The 23619-nt window shown below is 39.1% G+C and overlaps 1 long non-coding RNA gene across 1 annotated transcript; it reads left to right on the top strand.

Annotated features, from left to right (window-relative positions):
- The first annotated feature begins 16447 nt into the window (after positions 1–16447).
- On the top strand, positions 16448–21686 carry LOC116420194. The gene is made up of 3 exons (XR_004230475.1): positions 16448–16567; positions 20135–20201; positions 21125–21686. It is a non-coding gene; the product is annotated as an uncharacterized LOC116420194 (long non-coding RNA).
- The last annotated feature ends 1933 nt before the right edge of the window (positions 21687–23619 follow it).

Raw genomic sequence — 23619 nt, 5'->3', positions numbered from 1 at the left:
ATGTGGCTCTCTTCAACAATGAGATGATCCAAACCAGTTCCAATTATTCAGTAATGAAGAGAACCAGCTACACCCAGAGAGAGAATTATGGGAAATGAGTGTAGATCACAACATAGCATTTCCACTCTTTGTTATTGTTGCTTGCATTTTTGTTTTCTTTCTCAGGTTATTTTACCTTCTTTCTAGATCCGATCTTTCTTGAGCAGCAAGACAACTGTTTAAATATGTATACATATACTGGATTTAACATATATAACATGTATTAGACTACCTGTCATCTAAGGGAAAGGGTGGGGGAAGGAGGGGAAAAGTTGAAACAGAAGGTTTTGCAGGCGTCAATGTCGAAAAACTCCCCATGCATATGTTTTGTAAATAAAAAGCTATAATTTTTAAAAAATCATCCTGCTTATCATTTCTTATAGAACAATAATATTTCATGACATTCATAAACCATAACTTATTCAACCATTCTCTAACTCATGGACATCCACTCACTTTCCAGTTTCTTGCCACTAGAAGGTTGCTACAAACATTTTTGCACATGTAGATCCCTTTCCCTCTTTTATGATCTCTGTGGGATGCAGGCCCAGTAGAGACACTGCTAGATCAAAGGGTATATACAGTTTGATAGCCCTTTGAGCATAGTTCCAAATTGTTCTCCTGAATGGTTGAATCATTTCACAACTCCACCAACAATGTATTAGTGTCCGTTTTCCCACAACCCCTCCAACATTTATCATTATCTTTTCCTGTCATCTTAGCCAATCTGAGAGGTATGAAGTAGTACCTCAGAGCTGTTTCAGTTTGCATTTCTCTAATCAATAATGATTTAGAGCATTTTTTTTCATATGACTAGAAATGGCATTAATTTCATCTGAAAAGTGTTCAAATTCTTTGACCATTTAACAATTGAGAAATGGCTCGTTTCTATAAATCTGACTCAGTTGTCTATATATTTGAGAAATGAAGTCTTTATCGAAGAAATTTGGTGCAAATTTTTTTGTACAATTATGATTACTATATGTTGTCATTTCTTAAGACCCAATAATATTCTATTATATTGATAAAATGTTCATAAACTTTGGTATGTACTTGCTATTTTCTTTTATTGAATGAAGGTAAACTCCTTAAAGGCAGGGACTTTTCATTTATGTCTTTGTATCCCCAGGTGCTTAATAAATGCTTGCTGATTGATTTGTAATTGCTTTGTGAATGAATTAAATACTTTATTAATCAAAGCATTATGAAATGTCAGTACAAAAAGTATTATACTGGAAAGTCAGTAGATCTAGGTTTTTTTTTTTTTTAATTGCAACTTTTTATTGACAGAACATATGCCTGGGTAATTTTTTACAACACTATCCCTTGTACTCACTTCTGTTCCTACTTTTCCCTTCCCTCCCTCCACCCCCTCCCCTAGATGCAAGCAGTCCTATACATGTTAAATATGTCACAGTATATCCTAGATACAATATATGTGTGCAGAACTGAACAGTTCTCTTGTTGCACAGGGAGAATTGGATTCAGAAGGTAAAAATAACCCAAGAAGGAGAACCAAAATGCAAATGGTTTCTATTCCTTTCCTAGTGTTCCTTCTTTGGGTGTAGCTGCTTCTGTCCATCGCTGATCAGCTGGAATTGAATTAGATCTTCTCTTTGTAGAAGAAATCCACTTCCATCAGAATACATCCTCATACAGTATTGCTGCTGAAGTATATAATGATCTCCTGGTCCTGCTCATTTCACTCAGCATCAGTTCATGTAATTCTCTCCAAGCCTCTCTGTATTCATCCTGCTGGTCATTTCTTACACAACAATAATATTCCATAACATTCATATACCACAGTTTACCCAACAATTCTCCAATTGATGGGCATCCATTCATTTTCCAGTTTCTACCCACTACAAACAGGGCTGCCACAAACATTTTGGCACATATAGGTGCCTTTCCCTTCTTTAATATCTCTTTGGGGTATAAGCCCAGTAGTGATACTGCTGGATCAAAGGGTATGCACAGTTTGATAACTTTTGGGGCATAATTCCAGATTGCTCTCCAGAATGGTTGGATTCGTTCACAACTCCACCAACAATGCATCAAGGTCCCAGTTTTCCCCACCCCCTCCAACATTTGTCATTATTTTTTTCCTGTCATCTTAGCCAACACTAAATCTAGTTTTGAGTCCTATATCATTTTTTGCCTGTGTGTTCTCAGCCAAGTAATTTCCCTTCTTTGGGCTTGAGTTTTTCCTTTGAAGGGAATATGCTTTTTTTTAAATAGTAATTTTTAATGGAATTTATTGTTCATATTTTCTCTCTGGGTCTTGATGATAATGTGCAAAATGGTTAATGACATATATTGAATTATTTGCTGTCTAGAGAAAAGGGTGAGGGGAAGGAAGTGAAAAAAAATTGAAATACCAAGTTTTGTAAGTGTGAATGTTGAAAAACTATCTTTCCATACGTTTTGAAAATAAAAAGCTATTATTTAAAAAAAAAACCAGAAAAGTTAATGATTTGTGGTTTTATTTTATACCCTGCTTATTAATGTTATTATTAATTTTAATTAAATATAGTACTCTAAATAAACCATCATATATTCTGCAAAAATAATAATTTTCATTTTTCTTTTCCTATGATTTTTTTAAAAATAGAAAATAGAAAAGCTGAAAATAAAAATAAAACAAAACATAACAAAGCAGAATGTTGTCATGTGCCCACAAGTATGTGAGGGAGGATTCAAAATATAACAATGAATTTCTAGTTCAAAAAAGGATATATAATAGTAAAAGAACTTATATTCATGAGTGTCTATCTTTTCTTTACTTCCATGTAGGTTCGAAAGAGAAGAGAAACCAAGCAAACAATAAAAAAGGTGAAAATACTATGTTTTAATGCACATTCAGTTTCCATAGTTCTTTTTCTGGATGTGATTGGCATTTTCATCAAAAGTCTATTGAAAAAGTTATCAAACTGTGCATACCCTTTGATCCAGCAGTGTTACTACTGGGCTTATATCCCAAAGAGATTATAAAGAAGGGAAAGGGACCTGTATGTGCACGAATGTTTGTGGCAGCCCTTTTTGTAGTAGCTAGAAACTGGAAACTGAATGGATGTCCATCAGTTGGAGAATGGCTGAATAAATTGTGGTATATGAATATTATGGAATATTACTGTTCTGTAAGAAATGACCAACAGGATGATTTCAGAAAGGCCTGGAGAGACTCACACGAACTGATGCTGAGTGAAATGAGCAGGGTCAAGAGATCATTATATACTTCAACAACAATACTATATGATGACCAGTTCTGATGAACCTGGCCATCCTCAGCAAGGAGATCAACCAAATCATTTCCAATGGAACAGTAATAAACTGAACCAGCTATGCCCAGAGAAAGAACTCTGGGAGATGACTAAAAACCATTACATTGAATTCCCAATCCCTATATTTATGCACACCTGCATTTTTGATTTCCTTCACAAGCTAATTGTACAATATTTCAAAGTCTGATTCTTTTTGTACAGCAAAATAACGTTTTGGTCATGTATACTTATTGTGTATCTAATTTATATTTTACTGTACTTAACATCTACTGGTCATCCTGCCATCTGGGGGGGGGGGGGGGTAAGAGGTGAAAAATTGGAACAAGAGGTTTGGCAATTGTCAATGCTGCAAAGTTACCCATGCATATATCCTGTAAATAAAAGGCTATTAAATTTTTTTTTATTTCATTGTAATTTCCTTTTTTTTTTATTTAATAACCTTTTATTTACAGGATATATACATGGGTAACTTTACAGCATTAACAATTGCCAAACCTCTTGTTCCAATTTTTCACCTCTTACCCCTAGATGGCAGGATGATCAGTAGAATGTTAAATATATTAAAATATAAATTAGATACAATAAGATACATGACCAAAATCTTTGCTGTACAAGAAATCAGAACTCTGAAATATTGTACAATTGCTTGAAGAAATCAAAAATGAGTGTTCCTAAATAGGATTGAAATTCAATGTAATGATTTTAGTCATCTCCAGAGTTCTTTCTCGAGCATAGCTGGTTCAGTCATTACTGCTCCATTGGAAATGATTTGGTGATTCGTGTGCTGAGGATGGCCTGGTCCATCAGAACTGGTCATCATAGTATGTTGTTGAAGTATATAATGATCTCCTAGGTCCTGCTCATTTCACTCAGCATCAGTTCTGTGAGTCTCCCAGGCCTTTCTGAAATCATCCTGTTGGTCATTTCTTCAGAACAGTAATATTCCATAATATTCATATACCACAATTTATTCAGCCATTCTCCAACTGATGGAGATCCATTCAGTTTCCAGTTTTTAGCCACTACAAAAAGGGCTGAAAAGGCTATTAAATTAAAAAAAAAAAAAAAGTCTATTGAAATTGCTTTGAATCATCTCATTGTTGAAAACGAGCCACTTGAAGGGGAAGGAATTTATGACCAAAGAAGAATAAGAGATCATTACTGATCACAAAATAGAAAATTTCGATTATACCAAACTGAAAAGTTTTTGTACAAACAAAACTAATGCAGACAAGATTAGAAGGGAAGCAATAAACTGGGAAAATATTTTTACAGTCAAAGGTTCTGATAAAGGCCTCATTTCCAAAATATATAAAGAATTAACTCTAATTTATAAAAAATCAAGCCATTCTCCAATTGAAAAATGGTCAAAGGATATGAACAGACAATTCTCAGATGAAGAAATTGAAACTATTTCTAGTCATATGAAAAGATGCTCCAAGTCATTATTAATCAGAGAAATGCAAATTAAAACAACTCTGAGATACCACTACACACCTCTCAGATTGGCTAGAATGACAGGGAAAGATAATGATGATTGTTGGAGGGGATGTGGGAAAACTGGGACATTGAAACACTGTTGGTGGAATTGTGAATACATCTAGCCATTCTGGAGAATGATTTGGAACTATGCTCAAAAAGCTATCAAACTGTACATACCCTTTGATCCAGCAGTGTCTCTACTGGACTTATATCCCAAAGAGATACTAAAGAAGGGAAAGGGACCTGTATGTGCACGAATGTTTGTGGCAGTCCTTTTTGTAGTGGCTAGAAACTGGAAACTGAATGGATGTCCATCAGTTGGAGAATGGCTGAATAAATTGTGGTATATGAAAATTATGGAATATTACTGTTCTGTAAGAAATGACCAACAGGATGATTTCAGAAAAGCCTGGAGAGACTTACATGAACTGATGCTGAGTGAAATGAGCAGGACCAGGAGATCATTATATACTTCAACAACAATACTAGATGATGACCAGTTCTGATGGATCAGGCCATCCTCAGCAACGAGATCAACCAAATCATTTCTAATGGAGCAGTAATGAACTGAGCTAGCTATGCCCAGAAAAATAACTCTGGGAGATGACTAAAAACCATTACATTGAATTCCCAATCCCTATATTTATGCACACCTGCATTTTTGATGTCCTTCACAAGCTAATTGTACAATAATTCAGAGTCTGATTCTTTTTGTACAGCAAAATAATGTTTTGGTCATGTATACTTATTGTGTATCTAAGTTATATTTTAATATATTTAACATCTACTGGTCATCCTGCCATTTAGGGGGGGGGGGGGGTAAGAGGTGAAAAATTGGAACAAGAGGTTTGGCAATTGTTAATGCTGTAAAGTTACCCATGTATATATCCTGTAAATAAAAGGCTATTAAATAAAAAAAAAAAAAAAAGATTGCTTATAAAAAAGCAAATGAAGTAATGTATGCAAACTACTTTTTAAAAATTAAAAAAAAAAAAAACCATTACATTAAATTCCCAATCCCTATATTTATGCACACATGCATTTTTGATTTCCTTCACAAGCTAATTGTACAATAATTCAGAGTCTGATTCTTTTTGTACAGCAAAATAATGTTTTGGTCATGTATACTTATTGTGTATCTAAGTTATATTTTAATATATTTAACATCTACTGGTCATCCTGCCATCTAGGGAGGGGTGGGGGAGGTAAGAGGTGAAAAATTGGAACAAGAGGTTTGGCAATTGTTAATGCTGTAAAGTTACCCATGTATAAATCCTGTAAATAAAAGGCTATTAAATAATAAAAAAAAAAATACTATATGATGACCAGTTCTGATGGATCTGGCCATCTTCAGCAAGGAGATCAACCAAATCATCTCCAATGGAGCAATAATGAATTGAACCAGCTACACCCAGGGAAAGAACTCTGGGTGATGACTAAAAACCATTACATTGAACTCCCAATCCCTATATTTATGCCCACCTGCATTTTTGATTTCCTTCACAAGCTAATTGTACAATATTTCAGAGTCTGATTCTTTTTGTACAGCAAAATAACGGTTTGGTCATGTATACTTATTTGTATCTAATTTATATTTTAATATATTAAACATCTACTGGTCACCCGGCCATCGGGGGGGGGGGGGGGGGGGGTAAGAGGTGAAAAATTGGAACAACTGATGGATCAGGCCATCCTCAGCAACGAGATCAACCAAATCATTTCTAATGGAGCAGTAATGAACTGAACCAGCTATGCCCAGAAAAAGAACTCTGGGAGATGACTAAAAACCATTACATTAAATTCCCAATCCCTATATTTATGCACACATGCATTTTTGATTTCCTTCACAAGCTAATTGTACAATAATTCAGAGTCTGATTCTTTTTGTACAGCAAAATAATGTTTTGGTCATGTATACTTATTGTGTATCTAAGATATATTTTAATATATTTAACATCTACTGTCATCCTGCCATCTAGGGAGGGGGTGGAGGTAAGAGGTGAAAATTGGAACAAGAGGTTTGGCAATTGTTAATGCTGTAAAGTTACCCATGTATATATCCTGTAAATAAAAGGCTATTAAATAAAAAAAAAAAAATTGGAACAAGAGGTTTGGCAATTGTTAATGCTGTAAAGTTACCCATGCATATAACCTGTAAATAAAAGGCTATTAAATAAAAAAAAAAGAAAGAAAGAAAGAAAGAAAGAAACCAACCAGGAATTCTAGGGCCTGGAAGTAAAGAGGGCACTGCATTCCAGGCATGGGGGCCATCCTGTGAAATGGCTTGAGAATGTCTTAGGGAGAGAATGGAGTCACAAAACCCCAGGGAACAGTGTATCTAAGAGAAGAAGGTCCTCAGTCATATGAGATGCTGCTGAGTTATCAAGAAGGATGAGAACTGAAGAAATCATTGGGAACTCTGGAGAGAGCAGTGGCAGTGAAGGACTGAAGCTAGAAGTCAGATTTCTAGAGGTTGAGAAATAAGAGATGGCTAATAAATGGGAGATTGTGAGCGTAGACCCTGGCATCAAGAGTGTGAAAAGCACTGAATTTAGGGTCAGAGGACTTGGGTTCCAATTCAAGTTCTTTTACTAGGATTTATACATACATTCATACAGGACTATCTCCATATTCATTTGTGACTTTGGGCAGCATACTTTCCTTCCTTTGGGCTTTAGAGGAAAGGGTTGGACTAGATGGTTTTTCAAGTATCTTCCAGCTCTAGACTGAAGCTATAGTGCTTTCTACTGCTTCTTATTGCCTCACAAGAAGAGCACTGCACTATGGGGCAGGAGACCTATGTTATATTCTCCCTCATCTGCAAATAATGATAGTTAACATAAAGCACTTAGTGTGTACCAGGCATGCTTTTAAACACACATAGGTAAATCGAGGCAAACAGAGATGAAGTCACTTGTCTAGGGTCACACAGCTAGTAAGTGAATGAGGCTGAATTTGACTGCAGGTTTCCCCATTCCAGGCCCAGTGCTCTATCTACTGAGCCACCTAAGTGTTCATTAGGACCTTAACAAATCCTATGGTCTTAAGGAAATCAGTTCACCATTCTAGGCCACAGTTGTCTTATCTGTAGAATGTAGTTAATAATACTCTACTTATCTATGAAAAGGGGCGGGGGGGGGGGGGGAAGTGAATGAAAGGAAAGAAAGTGGAATCACTAATATTTGTTTTTAGTTTTGCTATGAAAGAAGAGAGATATAGGATGGTAGCTTGAGGGGATAGCAGGATCAAGTGAGGTTTCTTTAAGGATGAGTTAGAAAAGGGTTTGTTTCTAAGCAGCAGGGAAGGCAATTGGATAAGGAGAGCCGGAAGATTATGGTGATGGAGGTGGGGAATGGCCACAAGGGCAATCTGTCTGGGAAGATGGGAGGCATCAGTCAATTCACCAAGTATCTATTAAGGGCAAAATTACTTGCCATATTATGGTAGGCGCTAAGGCTACAAAGACAAATATGAAACAACCCCTGCCCTCAAAGAGTTTATAGTCTATCCAGAGAGACATGTATGATATGTAACTATATATTAATGGCCTCAATGTCAGCACAGTCAAATTCTGCCCGTCACATAATGGCTCTGAAGGTGATACCGTATATATTGCCTCAGAGTCACTTCTAGTACCAGGCTACATACAAGTTGCATACTGGGAGGCAAGACAGTCTCCCTGTCCCCTTATCCCCAGTTCCTTCCCATCACATCCTGAGGAACAACCACTTTTTTTTTTTCTGAGACAATTGGGGTTAAGTGACTTCCCCAGGGTCACACAGCTAGGAAGTATTAGATGTCTGACACAGATTTGAACTCAGGTCCTCCTGACTTCAGGGCTGGTGCTCTATCCACTGTACCACCTAGTTGCCCCACACATTAGCAAGGCTTCCTACTTTCACATCAGGGGAGATGGCTCTTCTCTTCCCCATAGCTGGCTTCCCCAACCTTCTCTAGACCTACAAGTGGGAGAGGGTATAATTAGTCCAATTTATATTTTGGTTACTGACATCAACAGTTTCCTTTATAAAGAACAGAAAAAGAAGATTGCATATGAAACTGGGTATAACAATGGCAATCCAATAAATATCTATTAAATGTTTACTATGAGCTAGGCACTGTGCTCAGGACTGGGGATTTGAGTCATTTCAACTGTGTTCAACTCTGTGTGACCCCATTTGGCATTTTCTTGGCAAAGATACAGGAGTGGTTTGCTATTTCCTTCTCTATTTTATTTGACAGATGAGAAAATCGAGGCAAACATGCTTAAGTCACTTATCCAGACTCAGACAGCTAGGAAGTATCTGAGGTCAAGATTTCAACTCAGGACTTCCTGACACTCTCCAATTCCGTGTCTCTGTGTCCCCATGTCTCTGTGTCCCTGTGTGTGTCTCCGTGTTCCCGTGTCTCCATGTGTGTCCCAATGTCTCCATGTCTGTCTCTGTGTTCCTGTGTCTGTCTCCATGTCCCTGTGTGTGTTCCCATGCCTCCATGCCATGTCAAAAAGAATTTGTGAGAATTTTCTTTGTTAAGTACTTCTTTTGGCTAGGGAAAATATATACCTGTCCCATATTTTATTTACATTGTTCATTTAGTGTCTTTCTGCTGTTCCCTTTGGGAGTCCCTAGACATGAGTCAAACCTCAGCTTTAAGAAATGTTTTTTTTCCAAGTTTTGGAGTAGGGTAGTAGTCAAAGAATGTGAGGAAAGGAGGCTTAATAGTCCTTTGGGTGGCCAGACTCCCCCAGAATGAACTGGTACAGACCACATGTGAGTGCCCACAGTACTCCTGGGAATAACAGTCCATTAAATTGTAAGACAATAAAAGTAAGTTTGAATATTCCAGGGGAAAATGAAAACTTCACTTCATTGTCTATTTAGAAATATCCAGACACTTAATAGTAGTATAGCTCAAATGTCCATCTGAGAGTTGAATCATATATATCCAATTGTCTTAATGTTAGAATTTTACAAATGATACCATTGCAGTAAGTCCTGAAAAGTTGTCTACCCCTCAAGAACTTTGCCAAATGCAAGATCCAAAAATTTGCTTATAGCTTTACACAAACTGGAAAATCCATTCTATCCATATTCCCCTGACCAAAACCTACAGAAGTAGGTTTTGTTAATCTTTTAGAAATTGTGATGTCCCAAGCCCACTATGAGTACATCATGGGTACCACTATGACTTTTTTCAAATACTGCACTTTTTTTGGCATTTAGAAAATCCATTCCAAAAGATAATTTTTTTAAAAGCTCACAAATGAAACAATATTAACATGTACAGGAATGAAATGATGATTATTTCCAATTAAATTTTTAGAGAACCTAACTGAATGAAAAGAAAAAAAGAAATCCATGGGTTGGCAGGCATGCAAATTCACCACAAGTCATGCTCTCTTTAATCAAAAGAATATGTTGAACAGATGTTATATGTTAAGTCACAGTCAAACGGAAGTAGATGTGACTCTTCTTGAAGAGGAACTGCATACTGTATCAATAAATTGTATGAAGTTTTCCAAGAGGAGCTTTCTGGAAAGACTATGAAACATGGTAGAAGAGCTTCTTGGGTGAGCATCTGAGAGCCTGGATTCAAAGTCCAGATCTATCCTTTAATATGTGGGTGATCTTGGGCAAGCCATGTCATTTCTACAGCCTTCAGTTCCTCTCTGAGTAACGTGTAGTTGTAGGAACAGGGAACAGGAGGGAGAGGAAGGAGAGATTCACCTAGAGTCACAGTTGATTTTATGTCATTCATATTATAACAAATAACTCTTTCAAATGTATTTCAATCCTAACTTTGCTGCAACAGGGTATTTTCCCTCAAATAAGCCATTTTGTAATGTGCAGTAGAGGTGAAATGATGTTCAATGGAGGTCCCCTCCACCCCCATTTTAGATTTAAAATATAGGATGAGGTTTTTTTTTTTTGCAGAGCCATAAATAATAATGTGGATACTGGGGGTAGCAACAGTAGCATAAAACACATACATTTTTAAAAGTTAGTCAGTTGATTGGCATGGAGAGATCCTGGGAAGTGAGATCACTGCTGGGAAGGCCCCTATGAGTGTGAAAAAGGAGCAGAGTAGGGTTGGGCCAAGGAGGAACCTATCTGGAGGTAGAACCGCTGGAGGATGAAGTGCACCATCTGACAGGTCACTATTTTAATTAATTATTATTTTTAAGTTGTATTTTATTTTGAAGGAGTCCAGGCACCATGAGAACCTTCTAAATTAGGGTGCCCAGTTGGACTCTGGACTCTTTCCACTATATATATGAGCTTTTCTTATTTTAAGGGTCTTAGTCATTACAGGCAGAAAACAAATGTGTCTTGGTTCTAGGGATTGTTTTTTGCCTTTTGTTATATTCACCAGTACTCATAACACACTATCTGGCATATGTTAAGCACTTAATAAATGTTTAGTGACTGAATAACTTTCCCCAGGGACCTTGTGTATGTGGGAAAGAGATTATGTCAACAATTTGGAAGAATATTTTGTAAATGCTGTTCTTGCTATACCTTCTCAGCAAATACTCTTTTCTAAAAGGATATTGAGGCTACTGGCTGATAACATGGCAAGCATATTGACGGGTGGGGCTCATAAATGACAATATCAGAAACTCAAACTAACTCTTAGGGTTATCCATTGAGAACCTGAAAGTTGTAGTAGCTATCTTCTAGGGATCTACTCACCAATCTAAGTGGGAGTTGGGGAAGTAGCCCTCGAGTGGGTGTGACATATTTTTTAAAGTTCAAAAGATGTCACTAAAGTCAACAGCAATTTGGGGGGTATTCTGGTATGTTCCTGGATACTTTCTTTCTTTCTAGTCTGATATGTTAATATACATAAAATAATGCCTACATTCAAAGCCATGTCTTCACTTAAAGAAGTCCCCTGGAAGACTGCATACCTGTTTCAAAGTTGCTTAAACCATTGATGAAATTGCTTTTTGGGAATGGCCTTCAGAGATATGCGACAAAGTCACTTCTATTACTGTCACACGTTTTTGTTTTTGTTTTTCTGGGTAATGATTTTTTTTTCTTCATAAGTCCTTTATTTTTTTTTAATAACGTTTTATTGACAGAACCCATGCCAGGGTAATTTTTTTTACAACATTATCCCTTGCACTCACTTCTGTTCCGATTTTTCCCCTCCCTCCCTCCACCCTCTCTCTCCCCCAGATGGCAAGCAGTCCTATACATGTTAAATAGATTACAGTAGATCTTGGATACAATATATGTGTCACACGTTGTTTTGACAAAAATTTGGTTGGCCTTGACTCCAAATGATTTTGGCATATTTCAAAAGTCACATCCTCTCTCTAAACATAATGACTTGCCAGCATGGGGGAGATTCAAAAGCCTATGCCCCAAGCTTAGGACAAATGAAATGTTCCCAAAACCTCCTGAGGCAGGGTACTTCACTTTCGGACGGTGCTAATGGAGAGGAAAATTTATATTCCGTCAAAATAAAATCTCTATAACTTCTACCCATTGCTCTTAGTTCTGTGGTGAAAGAGATCAGGTCTCACCTCTCTTTCACATACTAGCTCTTCATCAATCTTTACACCCCCTTGAAGTTTCCTCTTCTCTAGCCTAAACATACTCAGTTTTATTGGTTTCTCCATTCTCTTCCTTTTTATCAGTGTAAACTTGGATGTAGGGGTTCATCTTCCGGTGGAGCAGAATTTCTTTACCATTAATCACTCCACATCTGCACCAAAGGTGCTACATATCCATGCTAGGGGGCACTGCAGTGCAGAGAACACTAGACCTGAAATCAGGAAGAATCATCTTCCGGAGTTCAAATCTGGCCTCGGATACTTAGCTGTGGGATCTTGCACAATTCACTAAGCCCTATTTGTCTGAGTTTCCTCATCTATAAAATGAACTGAAGAAGAAAATAGCAAACCATTCCGGTATCTTTGCCAAGAGAACCTCAAATGGGGTCAGGGAATTGGACATACCTGAAAAATTATTCAACAACAAAAAGCACAGTACTTACTTATTTACTGAGTAGTAAATTTATTGCCTCAATTCCTTTTAAATTTTCTCATCTTACTCCCTTCCTAGTCTCTACTGCTCCACTGTCGTCATGTGGCTATCACTGCATTTCCTGTTCAGTTGGTAAGAATGGGGTCTGAACCCATGTCTCTCTCCCTTCCTCAGGATCATCGCTGTTTCTGTAAGGATGTCCTTCTCAAAGCCTCCAGAGCTAGGAAATACCTGGAGCTTCTGGGCTGACCCAAATGCTCTCCAGCATTAATATTTCCGTCACACATTTCAATGGTACATAATTGGAGAAAGGGTGACAGAATCTGGGCAACATCAGTTCTTCTTAAATTTCTTAAACTCTTTTCATGTTTCATGTTATCTTTCCAAACCAATGTCTCAGTAATCACATTTGCAAGTTTTTTCAACACCACAGAATATAGTTCATCTCAGCAGGATAACATGAATACATTAGGTGCTGTATTATTATCCCCTTACTTATCTTGGGTATCGAATCATTTCGGTTTTTTGTTTGTTTGTTTGTTTGAACCTCTTTTGGGGACCTTGGTATAGGAACTCTCAGTAAGAAATTTCCCTCTATCAATGCAGAGCAGCAACTATTCTAAAACTCATATATAAGATTATGCTTATTAGACAGCTACATGGGTTATCTAATCATATAAGTGAGCAAGTCAAAGGATAGATGTGATCTGAGGTCTGGCTCACTTCTAATGAGAGAAGAAATATGAGGGTTATAGCTGGGAAAAGGAGCAAATACTCCTCTGTCCCCACTAAGTACTGGAACATTGGGAAGACCATTTTTTCCTTCAGTTTCTGAGAGGGGAACTGAACTAGAATAGTATCTATCAACTGCCCTCTCCCCATCAAATGTAGTTTGTCTAGGGATACATAGGTTTGAAACAAAGCCATTTTCCTAGCCGTTATCCATTAAAAGAGAGAGGCTTGGTAGCCTTTAGGATAAACTTACCAGTTTGACTCCAGTTTGAGCAACAATTGCTCATTGCACAAAACATCATCTCAAATAGTCAATAGTGAATAAACCCATTTATCTAGTCAAATAGTAAACAGAAATTGAAAAACTTATACAGATTAGATTATATGGGAAAATACGCAGAATAAAAGAGTTCTTTATAGGGAGGTAAAAGGAGATCTCAGTTTAATCAGATTTCCCTAAGGGAAATCCTCCCAAATCTCTAGGAAAACAAGCTGGAAATCAGAGACATGTTCAGGAGCTGGCTTCCCTCATGTGACTACAGCTTCCAAATTCTATCTGTCTGCTTCTCCCCCTCCTCTCTCCCACACCCTTCCTCTCCTACTCTCTGTCTCTTTGACTTTGTTTCTCTCTCTCTCTCCTGAAAAGTTCTTGGCTTATCTTAATTCTAATTTCATTTTTCAAAAGCTGGCTGATACAGCAAGGGGAACTGTGATTCTAGGCCTAATTCTGACCAGAAAGAAGGAACTGATTGCTGAAGTAGAAATGATGAGAACCTTCGGGAGCAGTAATTATTCTATCTTATAATTCATGATAGAAAAGGCAAGTGAAATTGGGCAGAGTTTGAAGTAATCCCTAGATTTTAGAAGAATGGATTTCAGAGAAATGTTAAGTGGGATACTTGTATGTATAATTCTATAGGAGTGACCCCAACAAAGATGGGAAGCTGTTAATGAAATAAATATTGAAATTCTGAAGACATGAAACCATTCCATTAAGAAAGAAGTGGTATCGAATGAGATGAACTCATCCACTCATTCTTAAAAACAGAAGAGGATATGAATAGAAGATGAGAAACAAGAGCAGGCAATAATGGATGAATGCAAAAGCATGAGAGGATATCCTATCATTTTAAAATATGCCAAAATTAGGAGTGTGAAAGCTCAAAATGAGTCAAGGCTCATAATGAATTCTGAGGACAGGGTATTTTGTTTCATTATAATGCATTGGATCACTTTTGTAGTAGATGACACAATAGTGAGAGATGACAAATAGAAGGCTGAACTACTCACACCTTTACTTCCATTTTCTCTGCCAAGGAAAATGAGATTTTGATGGGAAAGGATAAAACAAAAATGGTTAACAGGGAACTGAAACCCAATAAGTAAGAGAGAGCCTACCAAAGCCAGATGAACTTCATTCTAGGATCCTGAAAAAAACTAATTTAGATAATTGTTGACTTGCTATTGGTGATACTTGCGAGATCACTGAGACACAGAAACATGGGGACACAGAGATACAACAATACTTCTAACAATAATCCAATGATGGCGAGACATTATACGAGAAGGAACCTTCCAAGGCCATCACACTCCTGTGGTCCAAAAAGGTCTATGATAGGATATAATCTTCTTCATCAAATCAGAAGTCTCCCGGGACATGGAGACACAGGGACACAGAGACACGTGTCAACAGGTCTCCCTCAACCGATTTTTTACAAAAATGTCCAGTCAAATCTGCAGCTAGGGAAGCTTGGGCGGGAGGGAGTAGGGGAGGACAAAGAGCAGAGTCCTGATAGAATAGAATATATCTCCATGAACTCAGTGGCTGCCTTCTCTGCCTGCTCTCTGAGCCCTCAACACTACCTCTTAGTTTCCTAGCTTCCCTGAATATCTCACTCAAACCCCAACTTCTGCAGAAGACCATTCCCATCATGCAACAACCCCCCTCCCCCCAGTTATTTACTTGTCTTGCCCATGAGAATGTCAGTTATTGGACCACTCAGACTGTTTTGGCCTTTGGGACTGTAACCCGAGTTTTAGCGTAGTGCCTGACACCTGACTTTATTACTGCTTCTTGACTGACTATGTGATCCTGAGCAAGTCACAGCCTCTCTCTAAGCTAGAACTGGAAGACAAGATATTTCTATGGTTTGGGAGAAAACTTCCACCTGGAGCTCCATGGAGTGATGTTTCTTGGTACCATCTGTGCCCTGGGGAGTGCCTGGCACATAAGCTACTTGGCTGTTGGCTGCCAAATCTCTGAGATGGATCTGGTGACTTCAGTCCCTGGGAGAGGGGTTCCTGTGCTGTGGGGGTACTTCCATGTGTTTCCTAGCCGGGAGAGGGGGAGTAATAGTTCCTGCCTTAGCCTAGTGCCCAGGGCCCCTCCTTTGGGTGACATTGAAAAGTGGAGAGCTCAAAGCAACCCTTTGTGATGTCAGGCTCATCCCTGGCATCAGCTGCCTGGGCTGTCTCAGGTAGCCAGACTCGCCCAAGAAGTCCTGGCGTCCCCATGCCTGATTTGGGGTAAAGGTGTCCACTGCCTTTCGGGGTTGCTGAGGTGGGAAGCTCAAGAAGCTTCTTCTCATGGAGCTGTGTTGCTCTGTGTCTATCTGGGGTGGCCCTGTTGGAGTCCACATTTGGTCGCTGGGCTCCTTGGGACGGGGGGGGGGGGGGGGGGGGGGGGGGGGGGGTGTCACAAATGACAGTCTCAGAAGCTACAGTCCTGACTTTCCAGGCTCTTCAATTCCCCTGCCCACCCCCTCCCCGCCCATTAGAGCAGGGGTGTAAGTGGTGCAGCTCTGCCCTCTCGTGGAGGAATCATAGGGTCACATGGCTGTTGGACGGCCCGCCCCCCCCCCCCCCCCCAGCCCCTGAGCTTTCCCCACCCAAGGCTTCTCCCCTCCCACTGCAGCTCAACTTCCGACAATCCTTGGAGTTGCCCACGTTCTCTAGCTGACCTTGACCTTCTCTCCTTCTGGAGAGTAGGATTCTTTAGGGTACTGGAGTTTCCTTCAATCCCGAGGCCCCCATCAACAGGTATAAGGGGACCCATTTTTTTCTGGAGCCAGATGGGAGAGTTGGGGTTTCTTACTTCTTTGATCTTCAGAGTTGTGGCGGTGGTGGACAGGTTGGTGTGTTGGTCGGGGTGAATGAATGGCAAAAAAGTCTAGCTAACGCTGTATATTAAGATGCCTTTGGGTGCACTGGGCTGAGGGGGAGAGGCCTCTCAAGGGGAGCATTGGGAAAAACAGAGATTGAGGGCAGTCCACCACATTCTGGGAAGAGTAGGAAAAGGCAGACCTCTGACATCCCTTCTTTAGCTGGTAGGGCAGAAGGAAGTTGAAGGAGAGTACCAGGGTCTTTGGCACTCTCCAAAACCAAGAAACACTGGGGCAAGGGCAAGGCCACCAAGCCCCACCTTGGAACGGGGCCTCACCAGGGACACAGAGGCTGACCTGGCAAAGATATAAACTACCACAGCCACTGGAGAGGCTTCTGGGGCTCCCCACTTTACCAGGCTTAGAGACCCCTACAGCCCAGCTTCTTAAACTGTGATGGAGACCTCATATGGGGTCCCATAACTGAATGTAGGGGTCATGAAATTATTGTCAGTGTTTGATTTGTATATCTATTTAATATATAAATATATTTTATAATTATAAACTTTTCAGGCAAAAAGGAATCTTGAGTGGAAGCCCTGCCCTGAGGGACTCAGTTACCTGTATGCCAACGGCAGATTAACCACAAAGGTACCTGAAGACTTCCAGGGCAAGCCTGGCCAAGGCAACCATCCCAAGGAGATTGTGGCAGGGGTTCTTCGTACAGAGCCTGACCATTCATTCTCTTAGGGAAGGTACTGTTACTCCCCTCCCACCAACTCTCCAGCCTGGTTGAGCAAATCCACCATAGCCAGGGGGTTCTCTCCCAAATGAGTTGGGCTCACTATAATCAGCAATTTGGCAATAGTCAACAATCATTTGCTAAGGCTAGTCACAGCACTAAACTCTGGGGAGACAAAGCAGAAAAAGAAAATAAAAAGGAATAGCTATTATCCTGACAAACATGAGAAAGAATATCAAATTAACTAAGTACATACAAGGTCTAATCAGTATAGATAAAGGTAACCAGAACAGGGTAGGCACTGTGCTTGCAGTGGGAGTAAGAAAGGCCCTCTCCAGAAGCTGGTGTTTACTTAAAAGGAAATAGAGGTGAGGGGAGTCAGAGAGAATTGCCAATGCAACTCAAGGATAGAGTTCATAAAGGCCAAGGTAGAAGGTCAGAAACTAGGAAGGGTATTAGTAATGAAGATCTTTTGTTTTGCTTGACTAATAAAATTTTTATTGGTTTCTTTTTTTACATAACTAAAATTTCCCCCAGTATTCCCCCTCTTCCTCTTTCCAGAAAATTATCTCAAAAGTTAATATTTTAATAATGAAAAAAGCATGTATATGTGTATGTTATATATATATATATATATATATATATATATCAAAGAGTATGTTTAGTGTACCCATTCTAACTCTGCAAAGGGATGGAGTGGGGATATTCTCTCATATCATTTCTTTGAAACCAATTCTTTGTAATTTTACAACATTCTTCCTCTCCCCTCTTTTTTTTTTTTTTTTTTTAATTTGGAACATAAGGTTTTGCAAGAGTAAATGCTGAAAACTATCTTTGCATATGTTTTGAAAATAAAAAGCTATTATTTAAAAAAAAAAAATCTGGCTCCAGCCAGAATCCGAATGTACCATACCTATGTTTTTCACATCTCTGCAAAAGGATGTTGTTTTCTCATTTCTTCTTTGAAGTCATGCTCATGAACTTAAAATCAGTTTTTTATTGAGGTCTTTAGTTTTTAACATCATTCATAGTTTTCCACAGTATTATCCATTATCTATTCCAGAGAGCCAACCCATTTAATAAATATTTTTTAAAAGACAGGAAAAAAAAAATCATACTATGTAACACTTGTGGATCTTTGACCTCTAATGGAGAGGGCGGGGTTGAGGATAGTATTGTCTCCCATCTCTTCTTTTGAGCCATGTAGCTATGCTTGTGTGTGTGTTTGTGTGTGTGTGTGTGTGTGTATGAGTTTTCAACATTTACTTTTGGTGGGACATATGGTGATGGTGGTGTTCATTCCATTTATATATATTTTTACATTGTTGCAGTCATTGTGTATATTGTTTTAGTTTTCTTCAGTCTGTATCAGTTCACATACATCTTTCCATGCTACTCTGTATACATCACATTTGTATTTTCTTTGCTATGCTCATGTGCCATAACTGATTTAGCCATTTTCTAGTCAACAGAACCTACTTGTTTAATTTTGGTGACTATGTGTACTTTCTTCTTATCAGAAGGGTATGAACATTGTATTATATTTGCATCATTCCAAATTCTTTGTAATGATTCTACAGATTCACAACTCTGCAATGTATCAATGTGCCGATCTTACCACAACCTCTCCAAAAATGAATATTGCCATCTTTTTTTCCCCTCTTGATATCAGTGATTTGGAACATTCTTTCATGTAATCATTTATAGTTGGAGATTCTTTTGGGAACTGATTTCATAATCTTAGACAACTAACTATCGATATTAGAAACCAAATGCTTATCAAAGAACTTTGATGCAAAGATTTTTTCTCATTTGACTGACCACTTCTTTTCTTAACATAGTTGCATTACTGCTATTTGTGCAGAAGCTTTTAAATTTCATATAATCTAAGTTCTTTTGTAATTGCCTTTATCTCTTGTTTAGGTGATAATATATCTCTTACTATAGATGTGGAAGTTATTTGATATTTCTCTTCTATTTTTTAATGCTATGATCTTTAATATTAAAGCCTTGCATTATTAAGAATGGCATATGATAATGATTGGCATGGCTCTTCTCAATAATGAGACAATTCAGGCCAGTTCCAATGATCTCATGATGAAGAGAGCCATATACACCTAATGAAAGGTCTGTGGGAACTGAGTATGGATCACAACATAGCATTTTCACTTCTTTTGTTGTTGTTTGCTTGAATTTTATTTTCTTCTCATTTTTTCCTCTTTTTGATCTGATTTTTCTTGTGCAGCAAGATAATTGTATAAATATGTATACCTATATTGGATTTGCATATATTTTTTAACATGTTTAACATATATTGGATTACTTGCCATCTAGGAGAGGGGATAGGGGGAAAGGGAAATTGAACACAAGGTTTTGCAAGGGTCAGTGGTGAAAAATTATCCTTGTATGTGTTTTGAAATTAAAAAAAAAAAAAAGAATGGCATTTGGTAGTGCTCTAAGCCTTTATGTTTTATGATTTATTGAACAATAGATTATTGAGTTCCAGTACTTCTAATTCTCTTCTAAGGAGAACTAGAATTTAGTTTAAGAGAATTATAATTGTTCCATTATCTACTTTTTTATATTATACCCAATTCCAAATAGTTTTGATGTCTACTGTTTTATAATGTAGTTTGACATGTGGAAGTATTATTTCCCCACCTGTAGCAGACTTTGATCTTCTGTGGGGGAAAATATCTGGAAGCCCTTCTGGAGTACTATCATCCATATCTCATGGATACTTCTCCTTGAACCCTCCAATAGATATGAAGGTGTTCTTTTTCTGCGGGAATCTACTGATGAAGCCTGCCTTGTTCTTGGAGCCCACCAGGTAAGCACGGTGGTTCTGGATAAGTTGGTAGCCCCTACTACATGTCAGGCACTGCCCTATGGGTTGAGAGTAGCTTTGAGGTCACCAAATCCTTATTAAAAGGAGTCGAAATATAGAAGTAGCTCCCTGTCTCTGGCACTCAGCAGCCTATCCCTCTCTCTGTGCTTTATTCATCCAAAGAAGAAAAGGAGCTCCTTTCTTCCTTCAGCCCTGTCCATCAACTCCCCTAAATTGTTATGCCCATCAAGATGAACCATTCCTCCTTGCTTGCTCTGTTAAACCAAACCAGGGAAGGGTCCTGTTGAGATTGAAAGTGGAAGAAGGGGGGAAACATTAATTATATATCGGGAGATTGGAAAAATGAGGGCACTGGTCCCTCCTTTCACCCATTTCCCACCTCCCATTCTAAGACCCATTTCCAACTCTTATTCTAATAATCCTGGGTTTACTTGGAAGAAACAAAAATAAGACCCACTCCTCCATTTAAACTACTATATTGTAGGTCCTAAATGCCCAGTGACTTATTGGCTTCCAATATCTTGCCATAACATACAGTTAATCTCCAACCTATCTATCACATTGATGTCTAAGCTGGCCCTACAGATGAGTGCCATCAAGAAAAGAGACCCTATCCTTGCACTGAAGTCTTCAGGGAGGGGATCTGCAGGATAGAGGTGATGGCAACCTGAGAGCCTCAGTTTCTTTCAAACCATCAGAAAGGAGGAAGGGATTGAGATCTTTTACAAAAAAACTTGAAGGCCCAGAGGACTGGCAGAGGCACTTTCTCTATACAGGTGGATCCTTAGGTTAAGAGAACAGAAGAAAGCTGAGGGCCAATATCCACAGGGCTACCACTGGAAGGGGGGAAGGGAGGCAAGGGAAGGGAAACAATAGAGCCAGATTACCTCTTTTTTTTTCCCTAGCCCAGCCATGGAAGGAATCTCAGGGAGGCAATGGAAAGAGGAGCTGGTCATTTCCAGGCCATGCCCACTGGCCCACATCTGTTAATCACTGCCAAAGAGGAGTCCTGGGAATAGGACCTAGTCACTCAGGCCAGAAAACATTGGCTCTTCCTTGATCCCTCTCCTCTTCCCCTTCCCCCAACCCATAGGAAACCCAAAAGGAAGCTTGGTGAGGCACCATAGTACTTCAACACCAGATGGCCTTCCCAGAAGGGACTGGGGTCACCACTTCCATTGTGGGGATTTGGTAACCATCAATCAACAAGCATTTACTTGACCATATATGAGGCACTGCACTAATTGTTTGGGATAGAAAAAACATCTGTTTGGGGGAGGTTCAGGTGGTGGCCTGTTCCCAGTGCAGAGAAGCACCTTATCTGCAAGTTAGAGCCAGAAAGTTGTCTGGGACCTTGAGAGGCTGGGACTGCCCTGAGCCACACACAATGGGTCTATCAAAAAGCATTTATTAAAAGTGTTTGCTGTACATGTTTAACATATAATTCATTACTTGCTGTCTAGGAGAGGAGGTGGGGGGAAGGGAGGGAGAAAAAAATGTAGGAACACAAGGTTTTGCAAGGGTAAATGTTGAATCTACTGGTCATCCTGCCATCTAGGGGAGGGGGTGGGGGTGGGGGGTAAAAGGTGAAAAACTGGAACAAGAGGTTTGGCAATTGTTAATGCTGTAAAGTTACCCATGCATATATCCTGTAAATAAAAGGCTATTAAATAAAAAAAAAAAAAAAAAGGGGGTAAATGTTGAAAACTATCTGTGTATGTGTTTTGAAAATAAAAAGATTTTTTAAAATGCTTGCTATGTGCCAGGCATTGTGCTAAGTACCTCAGAGATACAAAGAAAGGTTAAAAACAACAACAGAAAATAACCAGTTCTTGTTTTCAAGAAACTGGCATTCTAATGGGAGAGAATAGAAATAAATAAATAAATAAATACATATGAGATATATCCTGATTAGATGAAGGGAAGTGGGGAGAAAGCAGAAAAAGCCTCCTGCAGAATGTGAGGTTAAAGCCGAGTCTTCAATGAAGCCAGGAAAACAGATGGAGGTAAGGGATCGGAATATGCCAGACAGAGCAGCCAGTGCAGCTCAATGGTAAGAGAATACATGGAGACAGAAAGGGACTGGGTTCTGAAGCCTTTTAAATGTCAAGTATTTTTTATATATTATATTTTATATATATATATATATATATATATATATATATATATATATATATATATATATTTATATTTGACCTGCAATTAATAAGAAGCCTCTGCTGGAGGATGGGTTAGAGTAGGGAGAGATTTGAGTCAGAGATACCAGTTAGAAGGCTATTACAATAGGCCAAGCTCAATAATGAGAGCCTGAACTGAAGTGATGGCCATATATGGGGAGAGAAAGGGACACAGGCTGGTGGGTCATGGGCCCCACAGGTTTCCAGAAGCAATGCTGGGACATGGGCCCCCGTTAGTTTTAATGGAGGAGTGGGTCTTATTTTTGTTTCTTCCAAGTAAACCCAGAAATGTTAGAATAAGAGTTGGGAATGGGTCTTAGAATGGGAGGTGGGAAATGGGTGAAAGGAGGGACCAGTGCCCTCATTTTTCCAATCTCCCAATATATAGTTAATGTTTCCCCCCTTCTTCCACTTTCAATCTCAACAGGACCCTTCCCTGGTTTGGTTTAACAGAGCAAGCAAGGAGGAGTGGTTCATCTTGATGGGCATAACAATTTAGGGGAGTTGATGGACAGGGCTGAAGGAAGAAAGGAGCTCCTTTTCTTCTCTGGATAAATAAAGCACAGAGAGAGGGCTAGGCTGCTGAGTGCCAGAGGCAGGGAGCTACTAACATGCTGAGCTTTGGAAGAGGTAGTAGAAACCACTGGGTCTCCAACTAAGGAAAGGGAAAAGAAGCTATCACCTCCTTTTTGGCCTTCCCATTCACTCTGCTGTGCTATGCCCAGGATGCCAGATGCCACCTAATCAGTTCTGCTTGGGGAAAGAGATGTCTTTCCCCAAGGGAAATAGGGAAGGGCCCTCTTGGGCAGAAAAATGGAGGTAGCATGTATAATCAATGATGGGAGGCAAGAGAAACAGGACTCATGGCTCCCTCCCTCTGGCACTTGGTAGTCTGCCTCCTCTCCACTGTGACCTCTCCACTACTTGCAGTCTCCAGGCCAACTAGAGGAGACCAGAGGAGCCTCTCTCTTTCCATTACACTCCATTGCTGAGTCCTTGTGCTCTGAGGCTCCCACCATTGTCCCCCCTATTTCTCTGGCCTCCCACCTCTCTCCTCTCATCGAGCCACCTCCTTAATTAAGATTCTAGCTTAGAATGTTACAATAGTGTTATAATGATAGCTAACATGTATATAAGATTTTAAAGTTTGGGAAGCACTTTATACACAATGAAATTATTTATTGGCTGTAAATGGTTTCCCTGCCTCAAATCTCTCCCCATTT

This window comes from Sarcophilus harrisii, chromosome X (assembly GCF_902635505.1).
Source record: "Sarcophilus harrisii chromosome X, mSarHar1.11, whole genome shotgun sequence".
NCBI classification, from domain to species: Eukaryota; Metazoa; Chordata; class Mammalia; order Dasyuromorphia; family Dasyuridae; genus Sarcophilus; species Sarcophilus harrisii.
This window is presented reverse-complemented; position numbering and strand designations above follow the sequence as displayed.